This window comes from Mirounga angustirostris, unplaced genomic scaffold (genome assembly GCF_029215605.1).
Source record: "Mirounga angustirostris isolate CCGP_5_RB_7025 unplaced genomic scaffold, mMirAng1.0.hap1 SCAF_11, whole genome shotgun sequence".
Taxonomy (NCBI): domain Eukaryota; kingdom Metazoa; phylum Chordata; class Mammalia; order Carnivora; family Phocidae; genus Mirounga; species Mirounga angustirostris.
Genome location: NW_026991719.1, coordinates 123606066 through 123625285, shown reverse-complemented (window position 1 = coordinate 123625285; position 19220 = coordinate 123606066). Strand labels below are relative to the sequence as shown.

Below are 19220 nucleotides of genomic sequence, written 5' to 3'. Positions count from 1 at the left end.
GTCTGGCCTGGAGAAATGTGTTTGGCAATGGGTGTGGAGAAGATGGCCTAGGATAGAGTGTAAAGAGAGAAGAGGAGTGACCTGTTGAGGACATAACAACTTAGGAAACACAGAATTGGGTAATTTCTTGTTCAATGTTCATCTTGCTGCTTCCCTGTAACAGTTCTTTGAAATAAAAAAAAAAAAAAAGCAAAAACCTTTATGAAAAAAATGCCAGGATCTCAGTAGAAAATCAACGCATTTGATTTAATTTCCAGTACAACATCTTTGCTACCACAGCTGCTATACGTTTTGCACAAATTCAGAGAAATTAAACCAAAAAGGATTTGTTGAGGAAGACAGTGTACTTTGATGAAATGAAGTTTGTTCCCCTAAACCACTTTGAACAGCCCTTTATCTCATTTTTCAGGATCAATCTTTTTAGACAAAAACCTATTTTGGTCAAGTCTTTAGACACTGGATTAGACAAGACTCCTTAACTGATGGGGCTGGAGAGAATAATCAGACAGCAATTTCCTTGGTCCTAGTGGAAAAATCGTGATGAGCTGAGTAGAGGCACTTTGACCAACTACATACGCAGCATAAATTTATGTCTAAGCTGCTGATGACAGTACGTATTTCCCATAATAGGTCCTCTAACTATATGAGATAATGAACTGAGAGGAGGTGAGAGGCTGTTGATGGACTTACAGAAACCTTAGCGATGGCAAAGTGATACTGATTAGAGAGCGCTGAGAGGCCATATGACTAAGCCTAGTACCTCAGCACTGAAGTTTACTTTCCTTTTAAGTGACAAGAATGCATTAAGAGGGGCTATGTAAATCAGAAAAGTTTCCCTCTCCCAGGTAGGCTCTGGTGATGAGTCCTTGAGGCAAGGACACTTGATGCAGTCCCTGTTCCAGGAAAGGTACTTAAAGCCTTCTGATAAAGAAACCCTTCATCACCAGCCTTCTCTCTCCTTCCACTTCTAGAACCTGCCTGTTAGGAAGAGACAGGAGTGACCACTGAGACAGTGGCTCTCTCCCTGGAGCCTCTGACGCCTGCTCTGGGAAGTGAGGTGAAAGGAATTCTCGGGGGGACCTAAGTAACTAGGAATGGCCATATGTCACACTGTCAGCTGCCAGTGAAGGAAATCTGGGGAAAATCTGCTTTACCCGCTGTATTAATTTTCTAGAGCTGTTATAAAAATTAAAAAGTACCAACAAACTAGATGGTTTCAATAGCAGATTTTTTTTTTTTTTTGGTCTCAGTCTGGAGGCTAAAAGCCCCAGATCCAGATGTCAGCAGGGTTGGTTCCTTCTGAGGGCTGTGAGGGAAGGATATATTCCAGGCTTCTCTCCATGGCTTGCAGACGGCCATCTTCTCTCCGTGTCTTCACATGGTGCTGCTCTCCCTGTATGCATGTCTGTGTCTGTGTCCAATTTTCCCCTTTTATTAGATTAGGGCCCACACTAATGATTTCATTTTAACTTGATTACCTCTATAAAAACACTATCTCCAAATAAAGTCACATTCTGAGGTTTGGATTTCAACATATCATTTTTTTGGTGGGGGAGGGGACAGAGGCAGACACAATTCAACCTGTAGCACCTGTCAAACATGTAATCTGGCCCAGGGAAAGCACCGCTCCTACATTGTGGGACCTACTGCTGGTAAGAGACTTGGAGGCTTAGACCAGTACATTGACAGGGCTACAGGGGCCCCAAGAGACCATGCAGTCCCGTAAGGGACTGGTCCAAATTCACAGGTCAGTGGCTCAGTTAAGGCCACAACCCAGTTCTCAGGAAGAGCCAGAAGCCTAAGGCAGAAGCCATGGGGAAGATAGCATAAGGAGTATCCTCTCCCAAGGATTAACCCACAGAGCAAGAGCCCCTCCCCGAGGGCTTCCTCTGATGGTGAGTGAGTGGTACTCCTGGCCACATTTCTCCTCCTCTTGTTGTCTGTCCTCCTTCCGGCCCTCATCCATTCCTGGTGTCCGAGGCCTGACAGTGAGTCCAAGTACTTTTAAATCCATTTCAAAACTGAAAGAGAGAAGACGGAAGGAGGAAATAGAAGTGACTCAGCTCATTACAAAATGTGACTGAAAATTATAGTAACTTGAACATACACTGAGCTTCCTCTTTTAATAATAAAACGAAGATCAAATTTATTGCTTAAACTTCATGAAGTTTTCTCTTACTGAGGTCTGCACATTAGTCTCTTTATAAGTTGTGGTGAAATACACATGACATAAAAGTTACCATCTTAACCATTTTTCAATGTGACAGTCAGTGACATTACATACATTCGCATTGTTTTTTTTTTTTTTTTTTGCAGCTCATTTTAATTTGTATAGGCAGTGCATTGCTATTTTAAGCAACAGGGATGGAATATAAAGGCAATGAAGTAGAATTAATACATTTGTAAGTATGACTCAAATTGGTCCCCAAAGTCCAACAATATAAATCTACATTTATAGTTTCATGATTGGCAGTTTCTTGAGTGTCAAGTGGATTCATATAAAATATCAATTTAATCTTACTCTATCTCACTTGCCAATCATAGACTAACACACTGTAGTTTAATTATATTCCTCATGGAACATATAGTAAGTCTTAGCTGTGATGATAATACTTCATGTCCATTCCAAGAACCAAAAGCTATAAATTAAAAAAAAAAAAATACAGGGCTGTAGAAACAATGAGATTCTAATCCTGACTCTTTTACTAACTAACTCTTTGCACAATTAATTTAACCCACTAACCCCCAAATATTTCTTTTGTAGTCCCTGCCTTTTCAAAGATTCCAGGGGTCCACAGTGAACTGAATGACATAAGGGCAATACAGTAATATTTTCATGAACTGCAACAGAATACTGATATTTATCTTTTTAATAATTGTTTTGAATCAGCCTCTATCTTACAAAACATTAGTGATGATAATAGTTGGTGCCTTTTATAATTTGTGGAAATGTGCACACCCACAGCAAGCTACTGATGCTCTCAATATCAATAAACATTAACTTATCTGTTTCTGCATTTGTTGAAACTGACAGTATTTCAAAGTCACACTTTACTGCACCCCATCAGATGAGAAGGATTGTAAATAGCTTGTGTTTTGAAATGTATGAGAAGAGAAGCATATCAAATATCAAGAAGAGTATTCTTCAAAATAATAATATCCCCTTTAGTCACTGCTTAACCTTCAAAGATATAGCTGAATTTTCTATGAATTGTATTTTTCATGCATCCCTTCCTTGATGACATAACACAATGCAATATATGCCATAGATATTTTCTAGTCATCTGGGTTTGTTCAAGTATTTACATACATTCGCGCTGTTGTGCAGCCATCATCCCCATCCATCTCCAGAACTTTTTTAACTTCCTAAACTGAAACTCTGCCCCACTGGACAGTAATTCCTCCCTCTCCCTCCCCAGCCCCTGGCAATCACCATCCTACTTTCTGTCTCTGTGAATCTGACTGCTCCAGGCAACACACCTAAGTAGAATCACAGTCTTTGTCCTTTTGTGACTGCCTTATTTCACTGAGCATAATGTCCTCAATGTTTATCCACGATGTAGCAGGTGTCAGAATGTCCACGTTTTACTTTTTTTAATATAAGGTCTGGCTTTAAAAACGTGGCCACTGGATTATTTTTAGTTGGGGAGGTCACTTGGACCAAGTGTAACTCTAACTAGAAAGTCGTGTTGGGGAGTGAATTTTGGGCTCAATGAGCAAGGCCTGGAGACAAGGATAAAGAAGAACAGAGAAGTGGCCAGCTCAGAGGCTTCCCTCCCATCACACTTGCATCTGTCCAGGGCACTAGCCTAAACTTGCAGGGCAGAGTCTTTGGCCAGCAGCCTTATGTGTTCAATCCAACTCAACACATACATATTGAGTGCTGATACACAAAGCGCCACAGCCTATGCAGAGAGAACTTTGGTGGCCAGTGCAATGAGCTAACCTACAGAAGGCAGGAAAGCAAGGGGAGGGCGCCAAAGATATCCACCCATTTGGCCTTTACTCCTTGTGTACATGTGACCTCCTCTCCGCACTCCCTGGCACTGCACCTCAGGAAACTGCCACCAGCCATCTTTGGCTGCTGCAAAGCCAAGTGTAGGAGACTGACTGACTGAGGTCCCATTTGTTCACCCCCTGCCTCATTCCAAAAAGGATTTAAGGGGGCTGGTGCAGGTCACTGAACCTTTAAGTTCTCTATACCACAGCTTCCCAGCCAGTGTGCTACAAATTAATCACAGGCTGGCAGAGCCTGGGGCAGGGGATCAACCTGTGAACAGCCTTCTTTGCGCAACTCCAATGTACCATACAATATTATAATTTTCTAAGAAGGTCTTTCTGTGAAAAATAATTGGGAAACTCTGAACTATGAGCTGTCTTTGCTTCCTCTGAGTGTGTCAACCTTATCTATTCCTACCTCATCTGTGCAGTCTCCTTTGTCATTTCCAGCCCAGTACTCAAGACACATTGATTTCCCCTTCCTCAGGGTTGAGATGAAAAGATACCCATTAACCGCCTTATTCTGAATGTCAGTCCTATACCATGCACAGGAGGTAAACAAGAGAAGGGAAGGAAATAACCAACACTTACTCAGTGCACACTAAGTGCAGGGACTCACATCATCCTCACCACAGTGGCCACAATTATTAACCCCACCTGACAGATGAGAAAACCGAGGCTCAGAAAAGTTAGAATAATTACCCAAGTTTATGGCTATGACATGGTAGAGGCAGGATTTGAACTCAAGGCTCTCTTGCTCCAGAGCCCATACTCTCTTTGTCTCAAACTTGACTGCAGACCTAGTCATGCCTTCTGGTTCATGTCTTCCTACCAGACCAAGCATGACTCCCACTTTGACACCCACACATTGTCACAAAGTGCTAGGACACAGAGCAGGCACTTCCAGAATACTCCTTGATCCTTGAACAACATGGGGGTTAGGGGCTTCGATCCCCGTACAGTTGAAAATCTGAGTATAACTTTTTACTCCCCCAAAACTGAACTATTAATGGTTGCTGGTGACTGGCAGCCTTGCCAATAACATAAACAGTGAATTAATACATACTTTATATATTATGTGTATTCTATAATGTATTCTTACAGTAAGGTAAGCTAGAGAAAAGAAAATGTTAAGAAAGTCGTAAGGAAGATAAAATACATTTATAGTACTGTCCTGTGTTTATCGGAAAATCACACATATACGTGGACCCACGTTGTTCTAGGGTCACCCGTACTTGCACATGTCTGACTCTTTCCTCGGGTGGGAAGTGCACTGTACTGCTTTGCAGATTCTACAGCAGCCCAGGCTTCTCACTAACATGTGTGGATTAATGTGACCTGGGTCAGTCAGGTGTGTAATTTTCTCCCAAAATGCAAGTGGAGTTTCTTGCATAACAACTGAAAGTTCTATATTAAAAGCTGAAAGGTAGCACACCATAATTAGATGTGTACCCGCGATTTTAGCCCATTCAGTCTTGTGGATCTATAATCACTTTCAAGTTACTATTATGACTTTATTTTCTGACCCATTTTTGCATAAAGTTTTAAATGGTTTCTATTTCGCTCAAAATCTGTTGACCCATTAGGAGCTTTTAAACTTCACATGACAGCAGAGCACACAGATATAGCCCTATGTTCTACTAGCACTAGAAATAATGTATTGATTTCAAAATACCACCTTGGCAGAAATCAACTTACAAGCCTTAAATCAAAACCTCTCGTAGAGCATATTGTAGATGATTAGAGTACTTACCCTCTAAAATAAATACTTCAACTCCATGTGAAATTAGAAAACAGTGAACCCATCTTCAAGATCATTGAAATTCAGAAAATCCTTCACAGAATACTTTACTGAGTCCTCAAAACACAATTGCTCGAGCCTTCATCACAACTGCCAGTCAACACTGCTCAAAAGAAGGCAGGATGGGGCTGTATGGTCTGGGTGATATGCACAAGGTAATTTCTCTTAGTCACTCCCCAATCTACAAAATGAGGGGGCATTGGAGTAGTTGATCCTAGATTCTATCAGTCTACAATTGCCACTGGTTTTTTTTATTAGTTTCAAGAATATTGTAATCAAGACAAGTGACCCTCTGATTTTTGTGTTCATAGCCTATATTTGATCATTACAGTTTTCTGTGGCACATCCTAAGGGATTAAGACTCAAAACAATACCAAACAAGCAAGCAAAAATTACAACACACCCAAGCTCAGTATAACAATGCCTGTCTTTGATGAACGGATAAAGAAGATGTGGTGTATATATATATACAATGGAATATCATGCAGCCATCAAAAGGAATGAGATCTTGCCATTTGCAATGACGTGGATGGAACTGGAGGGTATTATGCTGAGCGAAATAAGTCAAACAGAGAAAGACATGTATCATATGATCTCACTGATATGAGGAATTCTTAATTGCAGGAAACAAACTGAGGGTTGCTGGAGTGGGGGGTGGGGTGGGAAGGATGGGGTGACTGGGTGATAGACACTGGGGAGGGTATGTGCTCTGGTAAGCGCTGTGAATTGTGCAAGAGTGTTGAATCTCAGATCTGTACCTCTGAAACAATGCAATATATGTTAAGAAAGAAAAAAAGAAGATAGCGGGAGGGGAAGAATGAAGGGGGGGAAATCGGAGGGGTAGACGAACCATGAGAGACGATGGACTCTAAAAAACTAACTGAAGGTTCTAGAGGGGAGGGGGGTGGGAGGATGGGTTAGCCTGGTGATGGGTATTGAGGAGGGCACGTTCTGCATGGAGCACTGGATGTTATGCACAAACAATGAGTCATGGAACACTACATCTAAAACTAATGATGTAATGTATGGGGATTAACATAACAATAAAAAAATTAAAAACAATGCCTGTCTTTGTACCCAAAACCAGTCTTTTCTTTCATTCACGTCTGATGTTACACTACATGGGCCTTACATCTTTTTGAAGCAAATTGTATCCCCTCTCCCAACTCTGTTCATTAAGCGCAAGGGGGACAGAGTAGGAGATGGGGATAGGAGGAAGATTATGCAGGACTTTTGGGTTTACCCTATGTAAGAGTTTTGGGAAGAAGAGTAACATGATCTAAGTTTTACTCTTAGAACATCAACTTAGCAACTGTACAGAGAATGTATCAAATGGGACAAGGGCAGAAGCAGAGAAAGCAGGCAAGAGTCTACTGTAGTGATTCCAGCAAGAGATGATGATGATGACGACGACGACAATGATGAGTAGGACTGGGGTGGAAGCCATGATGATAGTGAGAAGTGGCTATATTTAGAAGGAAATATGGACAGAGTTTGTTGGTGAATTAGATTTAGGGTAGGAGAAAGCAATATCAAGTTAAGGCTATGCAAAATTCACAGTTGGGTGTACAAGTCTGAGGTTCAAGGGAGAGGCACAGGCTGGAAATGTAAATCTGGAAGGAGCACATACATGGTTTTTAAGGCCATGATTTTGAGTAAGATCAGAAAGGCAATGAGTGGAGAGGAGGGAAGTGAGGATGCTGAGGAAGAAGCTTTATGGTCCTCTAACCTGAAGAGTAGATGAGGAGAAACTGTCAAAGGAGAGGAAGAAGCAGCAGCCACTGTAGTAAGAGGAAAGCCAGAAGACTCCAGAGCCCCAGAAGCCGAGGAGAAAAGTTGAGCAGGGATCTTAGATCTCAGCCATAACTAGACCCAAACTTCAGCTCTGCCACAGACCGGCTGTGTGACCTTGGACATGCTGCTTGACTTCTCTGACCCTTAGTTTCATTTTTAAAGGAGGCTATAATTCCCAAGGTACTGGAAGAGTAAAAATTAGCATCTATGCACATATCACTTGGCACAGAGTTAAAGCTCACAGTTTCTAATCTTATTAATCTTGCAAAAAATATTTAGTCTATTCTCTGAGAAATCCATCATGCCGTCTTTATATTACCAAAGCTCAGAGAAAAATGAATCCTTGAATTCTAAGATACATGGAATCTCCCTCTTCCATTGCCCAGCCACTGCTGTTTCTCACTCATCTCTCCCTACCTCCCAGCCCAGCTGCATGCCGTCCATGTTGGTCTCTCTCCCTCTAGCCCTAACCCCAGCTGGATGCAGAGGAACAGCCACTTTTCAGCCCTGATCCTAGTGGCTCTTGAAACATCCTTGGACACTTATGTGAAGCCACACACTCTGGTTCTCATCCCTCTTGGTCGTCTTCCTGGACTCCCCTTCCTCTACCTGCCCTGTAAAGCCTGGGCTCAGAGGCTGTGTCCTGGATCCTCCTCTCCCATAAGCTATAAAGTCACCCTGGGCAGCTCAGAAATACCCAAGCTTTACCTCTCCACCGTGGTACATGCTCTTCTTTCCGAAGTCTACTACACTGTAGGCTTACCCTGTCTCCTGAGCTCCAGACCCACCAACTACCAACTGGGCATCGTCCCACCCCCTCAATATCCTGGCAAGCACCTCCAGTATAGTGAAGGTCTCAAGCAGGCTTCTCTCCCCAGCCCCCGCAAAACACCTGCCTCTCCCCTGGTCATCACCATTTCAGCTACCTGCTCCAGAAACCCGATGTCCTCCCTTTCCTCACTCTCACAGTGCAGTCAGGCTGACAACAAACTTTGTTAGCATCACCTTCAAAAAATATATATATTGTGATATCCATGCCTCTCTGTCCCCTTTAGGATAGTGGTCAGCTGCTCGGTGTATCATAGAGTTGTCTCTGAATCATGGGCGTACTGGTGATTTTAACTTTTCCTTTTCACTTGTTGCTGTTTTCTAAGATTTCCTCCACAAATATCTCCTAACTATCTCTCTAAATCCTCACTATTCAGAGTGTGGTCCACTCATTGCCTTCCTGAATTGGCCTTTTAAAGCAGATTTCCATGTGATTGTCATGAACACTTAGTTTGAGAAGTACTGGTCTAATTTCCTAACACTCCTGTCTCCCTCATTATTCTCATCTACCTCCTGCAACTTCCCCACATGTCCCATGATGCTCCTCTGCCTGCCATCTCATGGCCTCTCCCCACCATTCAATCTTGCCTTGTGCCTTTGTACCTCACTTCAGGAAAATAAACACTGAGGGGAAATATTGGGTTTATGACAGGCAAAAAATATTCTTAATATAATAGATCTTAAATAGAAAAAACCCAACAACCTAAACATACAATTCGAAAAACATAAGAGAAGGAAAATAAAATGGTCAATAGGATTTTGAAAAAATAAACCTCACTGAAAAAATCAAAGAAATTTAAAAAAAAATAGAGCAAAAGTGATATATACTGCATTAGCTATCTATTGCTGCATAACAAATTGCTCCCAAACTAACCAGTTTGCAGAAACAATAATTATTATCTCACAGTTTTCATGGGTCAGGAATTTAGGAGTGGCTCACCTGGGTGCTTCTGGCTCGGGGTCTCTTTGTCAAGATGTCTGCAGGGACTACAGTCATCTTAAGGCTTATGAGACTGGAGGACCTGCTTCCAAGGTGATTCACTCACATGGCTGGCAAGTTGGTGCTGGCGGTTGGCAGGAGGCCTCAGTTCTATACCATATGGACCCCCATAGTACTGCTTGAGTGGCCTCATGACACAGTGTTGGCTTCCCCCAGAATAAGTAACCCAAGAGAGCAAGGCAGAGTGGCAATGTTGTGTATGACCTAGTCTCAGAAGTACATACCTTATATATACAGTGGAATATCATGCAGCCTTCGAGAGCAAGGAAATCCTGCCATTTGTAACAACATGGATGAATCTGGAGGACATTATACCAAGTGAAATAATACAGACACAGAAAGACAAGTACCACATGATCTCACTTATATGTAGAATCTAAAATAGTTAAATTTAGGGGTGCCTGGGTGGCTCAGTCGGTTAAGCGTCTGCCTTTGGCTCAGGTCATGATCCCAGTGTCCTAGGATCGAGTCCCACATCAGGCTCCCTGCTCAGTGGGGAGTCTCCTTCTCCCTTTCCCTCTGCCTGCCACTCTGCCTACGTGTGCGTGCTCTCTCTGTCAAATAAATAAATAAAATCTTAAAAATAAAATAAAATAAGTTAAATTTATAGAAGCAGACAGTAGAATGGTGGTTGCCAGGGGATGGGGGTTGGGTTGGGAGAAACGAGGAGGTGACAGTCAAAGGATATAAAATTTCAGTTATGCAAGATGAATAGTTCTGGAGAACTAATACACAGCAGTGTGACTACAATTAACAATACTTCATTGTATATTTGGAACCTGCTAAGAGGGGAGATCTTAAGTGACTCCCCCCCCCACACACACACATGCACATACCCACATACATGCACACACTATGTAAAGTGATGAAAGTGTTAATCAGCTTGATTTTGGTGATCACACAATGATACACACAATGTATACATATATCAAAGCATCAAACTGTACACCTTAAATACATGCAATTTTAATTTGTTAATTATGCCTCAATACAGCTACAAAAAAGGAAAAAGAAAAATATCTCAAAATTTTATTTAACTTTTTAAAAAGAAGTACATACCTGTCACTTCTGCAATATCCTATTGGCCTTACAGGATAGCCCTATTTCTTATGAGAGGGGGCCACACAAAGGTGTGAATGAGTATCAGGCAGCAAGGATCACTGGGGCTGTCTTGGACGCTGGCTGGTATTTAGCCTCAAATGTGTATAACCTCTGACCCAGTGATTTTCATTCTAGGGATCTGTCCTAAGGAAATAATTATAGATGTGTAAAAAATTTAAGTGTAAGGATTTCGTCATAGTTAATAATAGTGAAAATTTTGCAACAACTAAATTCCCATAATAAAGAATTAAGTAAATTAGGGACCTCATGCAATGCAATATTATGGCGAAGAATATTTAGTGACATGAAAAAATATTCATTGTGTATTGTTAGGCTTTTTTTAAAAAAAACGAAGTAACAAATCAGCTGCTCACTATCTGAGAACATTTTTAAAGCATTTGTGTATAGACCTAGATGATAGAGAGACTGAAAGGACATGCTTCAAATGTAAGCAGTGCTTACCTCTGGTAGTGGTGTTACAGTGATTTTTATTGTTGTTTTTTGGAAGTAGTAATTGTTTCCTACAACAAATACATATCCTCTGATCATAGGGGAAAAAATGATATGTTTTCATTTTTATAAAAGACAGCTTGAGCATCCCCTCCTCCCAGAAGCTTCCCCTAGTCCCTGAGGGTGCTGTTCTCACCGTCCAGCCTGAGTTAGTTGCTTCCTTTTCACGCACTCAAAGCACCCTGTCCAAGCCTCCTTTGATTCACTTTCTAAATAGTATTGGCCTGCCTGTCTATGCCTCTGTCCTCTCACCCCTCCACTACGTTCAGGGGACATCATGTCTTACGTGTCTCCACATCCCCGTTGCCACATACAGGGCCTGGCAAATCACATGCACTCAGTGTGATTTGCTGAATGAAAGTGAACACTGCTCACCTATAGCCAATTAACTGGTATGTACGGGTTGGGACCCATTAGGACTCTGCGAGGCTCCACGGATGGTGTGGGGTGAGTCCACTGTGCTTCTGGTCCAGACTCTGGCACTTTCCTCTGGAATGGCTCCAGACTTGAGGCGAGGCCATCGCACATTATCTATTTAGTGGCTCTTAGCAAGAGAACTGAACTGGAGGGATGTTATTAATCCTGCTGTTCGGTTTCAAGACAGTAGACTGACCCACAAATTTAACCTGAGCATCAGTTTGATAGCCTTCAGCTCTGTCCCAGGTTTCATCAATTAAATGATGGCAGGCCACCCACGTGAGTTGAAGCAGAGATCAACTGAATTTGACTAATAATATCTCAGAAATGCACTACAAATAGCACATGATCCAGTATCCAAGTCAACTCCTTTACCACCACTCATGCAAACAGATCAGATCAGGCTCTGAACTATGGCTGCCCAACTCTGCCAAAGCTTCTACATTGCATACAGTTATGAGCAATTTAATCGAGATGACAAGCACTTGGGACAAGAACATATGGCAAAGTTGAGTTATAAAGGTTCTTTCCTTACTGACAAAAAATTGGGACATTTTAATCGGGTCTTGAATTATGTTTATATTACCAAAAGGAAAAGTATATTATTAATGAGCAAGGATGTTTCAAGCTTCTCAGCTTCCTTTCTAGAATGTCACTAAATTAATCAAGGACAAAAGGACCACAGACTTTTCATGCCTAAAACTCAGTTCTGACTGGATCCACATTAACAACAGAGCAAGGAAGTTTCTTAACAACTGAAATGTGGAGCTGGCTAATGATAGCAATACTCTTTGGTAGCCAGGCAAATTTTCCTCAGGTAAAGGGGCCAAGAATAAAGGTAGGTGTGAGGAGATTTCCACAGCTCAGTTCAGGCTCCCCACATGGGGTGCACAGGCCTGGCTTGGAGGACTCAGCTCTCCAATGGCTCTGGTTTGCCTAGGTGACCTCAGGCCTGCCTCAGGTCCAGCTCTGAGACTCTGCGCCCTTTATCACCAGAGGAGTGTAGGATGGACTGGTCTTGTTTCCAAACTCCTCAAGGCCATGAGCTTCCTGGAAAGGTGCTTAGGGGCCGCACATGGGTACAGTGGATGTGAGAGAACATCCCTCAGTCCCCCAGTCCATGTGCATGCACTTCAACCAGGACAGCTGTGCTCACGAAAATTTCCCATGATGGCCTTCCATGTTAAATTTTAGTAGGAAAAGATGTTGTTTTTTAAAAAGAAAAAGAATGTTAAGAAACTTCTGGACTCATTGAGTTCTAAGATTCTATGATCTCTTCTGCAGCTTTGTTGGTTCCATACTCAGATAAGAAGTCAGTGAAAATATGGATAGCTACTAAAAATTTGGGTGGCAACTCTTTGGTTTTTAAAGTTTTGATTTTGGGGTCTTGTTTGTCTTTGTGTTTCTTTTCGCAACTGCCAATTGCCTCCAAGGCTCCCTTGTACAGGACCAAGACAAATTGCTCAGGTAAATGACAGCCTGACACTTTCATATTTCTGATTCAGTTGATACTAGTCATATTTTTTCCCCGTTGGGAAGATCTACATTTTCATGACAAGCGCTTCATATTAATTTTAAAAGTGGATTCAGTGATGTCATACTTTCTCATTTTGTTCAGTCCTGAAGCAAATGGTAATTCCCTGCAGAGAAGGGGGATGCATTCCACCAGATAATTACTGTTGTTTGTTATAGAGACAGAAAGAGCGATATCTTCTTTTTTAGCATATTCCCCTAATTCATAATAAGGGAGATTAATAAAAGATTAAGGAATAATGAGGGGATAGTTACTATATTATGAATCATTTTTTTATTTACCATTTGTAGGTACGTTGGTAAGAAAGAATGTTGGACTTTGAATGATAAGAAGGTCTTTCTGGAACTTCTATAGCTAATCCCCAATATTTGGTAGCAGTTATATACCCTGACTTGGCCTTTGGTGGCAGTGAGGTGCACCACTCGAGTTCCCTAGGTGAAGACCAATGCACTGGACTCAGCAGCTGTGTAGAAGAAAATATGTGCAAGGCAAACAGGGAGGTGTTAGCCAGAAGACACAGATGGAGGAGGAAAGATCTGAACACTCTCTTGGGAAGAAATGTTTTCTGTAGGTATAGAAAATGGTGGGTTTCTTTTAGAGTCTGCTTGAGCATTGACCAATGGAAATTATATAGAGAAAGGTTTCTGCTCATCATCTGAGTGTTGGGCCTAGTAAAGCATTCTGACTTGGTTTTGTCTGTCTCCAGGCCTGCGGTTAATAAATGTTGTTAGCAAACAGCTCAGGAGGTCATTGTGTTGTGGCGGGAAGAGGGATGAAATAGGTGCAGACTGGAAGGTGGTTCCATTAGAGGCTCATATGTTTAAATTGCAGTTATTTTCTGTGGAATGTAGCCTTTGAGTAGAATCTGTGATTTCACAAAGCAGACCATGCTAACAATGGGAGCGGACTGTTATTTTGTTTGGATGCTTCTTCCAGAATCAGTTTTAAAATAAGCACCATTAATCAGCAAATAGGAGTAATAATCTAAATAAGGGCACCTTGAATTCAACTGTGCAGTGCACAAAACAACAGGTCTCATCTGGCTGGCCTTTGCCCAAAGCCATACAACGGGCGGGTGTTGTCTCCACTTACTTATGAGGACATAAAGGCACAGAGTGATTATGGGAATTAGCCAAAAGCGTCCCTCAAAACTCACAATATACTTTCCCTAATGTTATTGCTTTCCCATGAGACACATCTCTTGAGAATGGAAAACATTAAAATGGACCCAAATCACCTTCATCTAGCTTCAGTCCCTGGGCAATATTCACCCCTGTATTTCTGAAAATCAAGGAGAAATACATCTCTGAGTAGGAGTTTATAATTGCCTATTGTTTTATAAAACAAATTGAGCAAACTGTGCCACCTCTATAAGCCATCTGCCCACATTCTCTGTGGGTCCTCCTTCCCTTTCTATCAGCAAAATTGCTAGCAAAATCACTGGAGTAAGGAACAAAGTATGTCTCAACAAAAAGCAAGAATATGAACTGGCTGCATTTCAGCTGTTGGCATTAAAGTCCAATCTGTGTGTTGGTGGGGGCCCTTGAGGGTGGTGGGATAGCTAGGAGGGGAACAGCAATATATTTCAATGGACCTACTTTGCTGGCTTTCTGGAAAATCAAACAAAAAAAACCAAAAAGCCTGTTTGGACAATCTCCCAATGCCCACTGCCACCAGAAGAACCACCAGATGAAATGCTCACTTGGCCGTAACTCAAAGAACACAGGTTTGTGGCTAAGCCACAGTGTTCACACAGAATGCAGGCTCCAAGTTCCCTTTAGTTCAAAACCAGTCTTCGAAGTCCACATAAAGGCATCTCAAATCCTTCCTATTGCAGTTCCTTCCTCCATACTTGGTCATGCACGAGCCCATTCATTCAGCCATTCCTCCTTTTCCCAATCCCTGTAGATGAGCATTCAGTAAACGTTCATCACATGCCTGTCATGTGCTAAGTGCTATGTTTCCAACTGCTGAAAAGTTCCTAATTATAAAATAAAAGTGACTGTCAAGGGGCGCCTGGGTGGCTCAGTTGGTTGGGCGACTGCCTTCGGCTCAGGTCATGATCCTGGAGTCCCAGGATCAGGTCCCGCATCGGACTCCCTGCTCAGCGGGGAGTCTGCTTCTCCCTCTGATCCTCCCCCTCTCATGCTCTCTGTCTCCCATTCTCTCTCTCAGATAAATAAATAAAAAATCTTTAAAAAAAAAAAGTGACTGTCAAAATAAGCATTTACTTCATTCATTCAGCCATTCCTCCTCTTCCCAATCCCTGTAGGTGAGCATTCAGTAAACGTTCATCACATGCCTGTCATGTGCTAAGTGCTATGTTTCCAACTGCTGAAAAGTTCCTAATTATAAAATAAAAGTGACTGTCAAAGTAAGCATTTACTTCAGGATATGCTCCATCATCGATGCCACAACATACTCAAACCTACCTTGTCCCAGTCTCCCATGGTTCAGATTGGCTGTTAAATAAAAACTCCTCTACCCCCACGCCTCCAACCAAGCAGCCTTCTCTTCTCATACCCATGCATCAAGAAGCTCACTGCCACCCAACCCAGAAGGTACCAGTGCTGGGCATGTCAGCGGATCAGAAAGTGTTCCCTTGTATTGTGCCAAACTCTACCTTCCCTGACCCACTTACACAACCCAAGACACGTAGCTGTCAGTTATCAATGCTGCTGTCAATAGGAATTTCTGGTACCAACAAAATACGGCAGGTTCCACCTATGTAACGCCACATCCAGGATAACTGATAACTCGTCAAAGAGGTAAGCAAGGGATAGTTCTGTTTGTGTTCTCCTTGTTCTTTCTTCCTTTTCCTTTCTATATAACTCACATTTAAATTACTTGCTGAAGGAGGAATATAAATGAGACTCACTCAGACCTCATGAGTCATCGTTTCAGTGGGAAACAAAGCAGCCCTGCTTCAAAAGGCAATTTAATTAATTTTGTTATGTGCTGTGGAAATAAGCTTTTAGAGATGATTCAAAGCACTTACGTGCGATCATCTAAAAATAAGCAAACAACTCAAATTACTGTCTGTTTTTTTTGTTATGAAAATACTAAAATAATAGGAAGATATTTTAAAATATAAAATGGGGCGCCTGGGTGGTTCAGTTGGTTAAGCGACTGCCTTCGGCTCAGGTCATGATCCTGGAGTCCCGGGATCGAGTCCCGCATCGGGCTCCCTGCTCAGCAGGGAGTCTGCTTCTCCCTCTGGCCCTCCTGACCCTCCCCCCTCTCATGTGCTCTCTCTCTCTCAAATAAATAAATAAAATCTTTAAAAAAACAAAAACAAAAACAAAAATAAAATAAAATATAAAATGATGTTTGCGTGTAATATTAAAGAGGGAAAAAACTTAGCCAGTTGTACGTCAAAGGTAAACAAAAGCAAACATGTCGCCCAGGAAAGACAAGGGTCAGTTTTAACAGCTCCCTTCTGACCCAGGAAAGGACACACCTTCCATTCCAGCCTTTGGACTTCCCCTCTCTGCATCCCAGTTTTCTCATTTGTAAAATGAGGAGGATTCCTGCCATTCTCATTTCTGGAGTTGAGGGTCAAATGAAAAAGTGGGTATAAAAGCACTTTGTAAACTTGAAACTCTCTTTAATCAGAGTAGAAAAACAACACTTTTGAGTTATAGATCTTTTAAGCAAAAACACTGCTTCTGCTTCATTTTCTCACCTCTTATTACTTGGAAATATGGCAAAGCAGCAAAGACATTGAGACTTGATCCTCACCTATACACAACAACTGTCCGCCCATCTACTGGAATGACAGACACCCAGTTGTCCAAGCCGGAAACCTTGGAGTCCTGCTTGATTCAACTCTTTCCTCCAACATCCAGTCCATTGGCTTGTCTTTCAAAAATATACCCAGAATCCAACCACCTCCGCTCCATGCAATGCCCCTGGTCCAAGCTCCTGTCACTTCATGTCTCTCCCAAATGGTGGCATTGCCCACTGGACTCCTAAGTGGTCTCCCCTCTTGCCCCTTCCAATCCAACTTTTTCATTTTCAAGTTTATACCGTCTGAGAAAGGACAGCCTTTCTGTTAAAAAGTGAGACACACGCACACACATACATACATACACAAAGAAAGAAAAAAAAAAGGGAGAGACATATGAGGCAAGTCCTCCTACCCCACCACAACCTTTGAACATTGTCATATGATACATGATGCTTGGAGCAATGGCAGCCATAGATGTGGCAGAGATATGGCAGCCATGCACATAGAGAACCACCTGGAGTCCCAACATCATACTACTGAATTAACCAATCCTGGAATCACTTAGCTTTGGGGTCTTTTGTTAAATGGCAGGAATCAGCAAACTCTTTCTTGAAAGGCCAGACAGTAGATGGTTTAAGCTTTGTGGTCCATCTTTGTCTCAACTCAGCTGTCCCCTTGCAGTGCAAGAATAGCCATAGCCAATACTTAGATGAAAGGGCATGGCTGTCTACCAATAAAACTTTATTTACAGACACTGAAGTTGGAAATTCATGTAATTTTCAAATATCCCAGAATATTCTTCTTTTTTTAAGATTTTTTATTTATTCATTTGAGACAGAGAGAGCGAGTGAGAGCACAAGCAGGGGGGAGGGCAGAGGGAGAGGGAGAGAAGCAGACTCCCTGCTGAGCCAGGGAGTCCAACACAGAGCTCCATCCCAGGACCCTCAGATCAGACCTCAGCTGAAGGCAGATGCTTAACCGACTGAGTCACCCAGGCGTCCCTGGAATACTCTTCTTTTGATTTTTTTCAACCATTTAAAAATGTAAAAAACATGTACTATATGTTGGCCAACTGAACATAATAATAAAAATAATAATAGTAATAATAAATGCTTATTATTAAATTAAAAAAATAAAATGTAAAACACATTCTCAGCTCACAGGTCATATAAAAACAGGTAACAGGCCAGATAGGGCCCACAACAGACTGTACTTTATAAACCCTTAATGGGATAATAAAAAACCTACTTTAGACCTCTTTTTTTTTTTGACAGTGAGTTTATATTTTTTATTTAATTCTTATTCTCTTACTTGAAGCCAAGAGTACACGAATTGATACAATATCCTTTTTTTACTTAAAATTTTTATTTTGAAATATTTGAAACGTACTAAAACATGCACAAAAAATATAATATGAACATATGTCCCCACTACCCAGATTTAACTGATATTAACATTTTACCATACTTGCTTCAGATAATGTTTTTTAAATAAATAAAGCCTTACCAAACAGCTAGAGGTGACCCCCTGCTCCTCCTATGGAGGTACCAAATACCCTGAGGTAGGTGTGTGCTCTTCTATGCACTCTGGGTATTTCCATGCACTTGTGTATCTGTAAACAATATGCCCTATTGTTTTCTGTTATTATCCATGTTGATACACGTAGAGCTGGCTCATTCACTTTTGCCACTGTGTGATTAAGTCAAAATTCATCCAGCTACTCCCCAGCTGGGAGGGGGAAGCTGTTGTTTTTTTATGGTTTCCCTTGTACCCAAAGAGACTTGCACAAGGGTGTATCCCTTTACTTCTTCCCACTGTTGGCAAGGGAGCTTTCTAACAGCACAGGTTTGATCGTGTCCTTCTCCTGCCGAAAACCTTTTGCTAGTGCTCCATTGCCCAATCTTCTGATCTTTAGCCCTGCGCTTCTGCCTCTACTCTCTGCCTTTGAAGGTCTGCAGCTCTGCTCTGACCCTACTGAACTCCCTTCCACCTCTGGGCCTTGGCACTTGCTTTTCCTTTACCCAAGCATGGGGCTCACAAGGCCCTCTTTGTCCTGAGCCTGCTGCCTCCCCACCCCCAGACCCTCTCACCCTTTCCCACCCTGGTATCACATGCGCTGCTCTGCCCAGTGCCTGACATGCCCTCCTCCCAGCCCCAGCCCTACCCCACTGCTCCCTGTCAAACCCTTTGCTTTCCCCACACAGCTAGGTGTCATTTCATCTAAGAAGCTTTTAGTGACCTTCCCTGACGCTAGCTGACATCTACTGGAGCACCTCCAAAAGGGGGGTATCCCTACTCACTTGCCATTTCCCCTCTCCAATCTGGGATCTATCTGTATCCAGGCACCATCTCCTTCATGCCTCTCTGTCCCCCTTGGATTTGGCACATAGAAAATATACACTAAATATTTAATGAGGTAATATCTGGATAAATGAATAAAAAGATGCTCTACATGATCCCTATAGCATTAGCCTCCAGAAAAATGAACACAAGAATTACACAGAGT

At 42.0% G+C, this 19220-nt stretch overlaps 1 long non-coding RNA gene across 2 annotated transcripts; it reads right to left on the bottom strand.

Annotated features, from left to right (window-relative positions):
• Positions 1–221: 221 nt before the first annotated feature.
• LOC135361974 (uncharacterized) lies at positions 222–16271 on the bottom strand. Of its 2 annotated transcripts, none has more exons than XR_010406273.1 (2): positions 10482–16271; positions 222–2021 (listed from the first exon to the last, which is right to left on the bottom strand). It is a non-coding gene; the product is annotated as an uncharacterized LOC135361974 (long non-coding RNA). The 2 variants fall into 2 exon arrangements; XR_010406274.1 differs by lacking the exon at positions 10482–16271 and adding an exon at positions 4591–8434.
• Positions 16272–19220: the final 2949 nt, after the last annotated feature.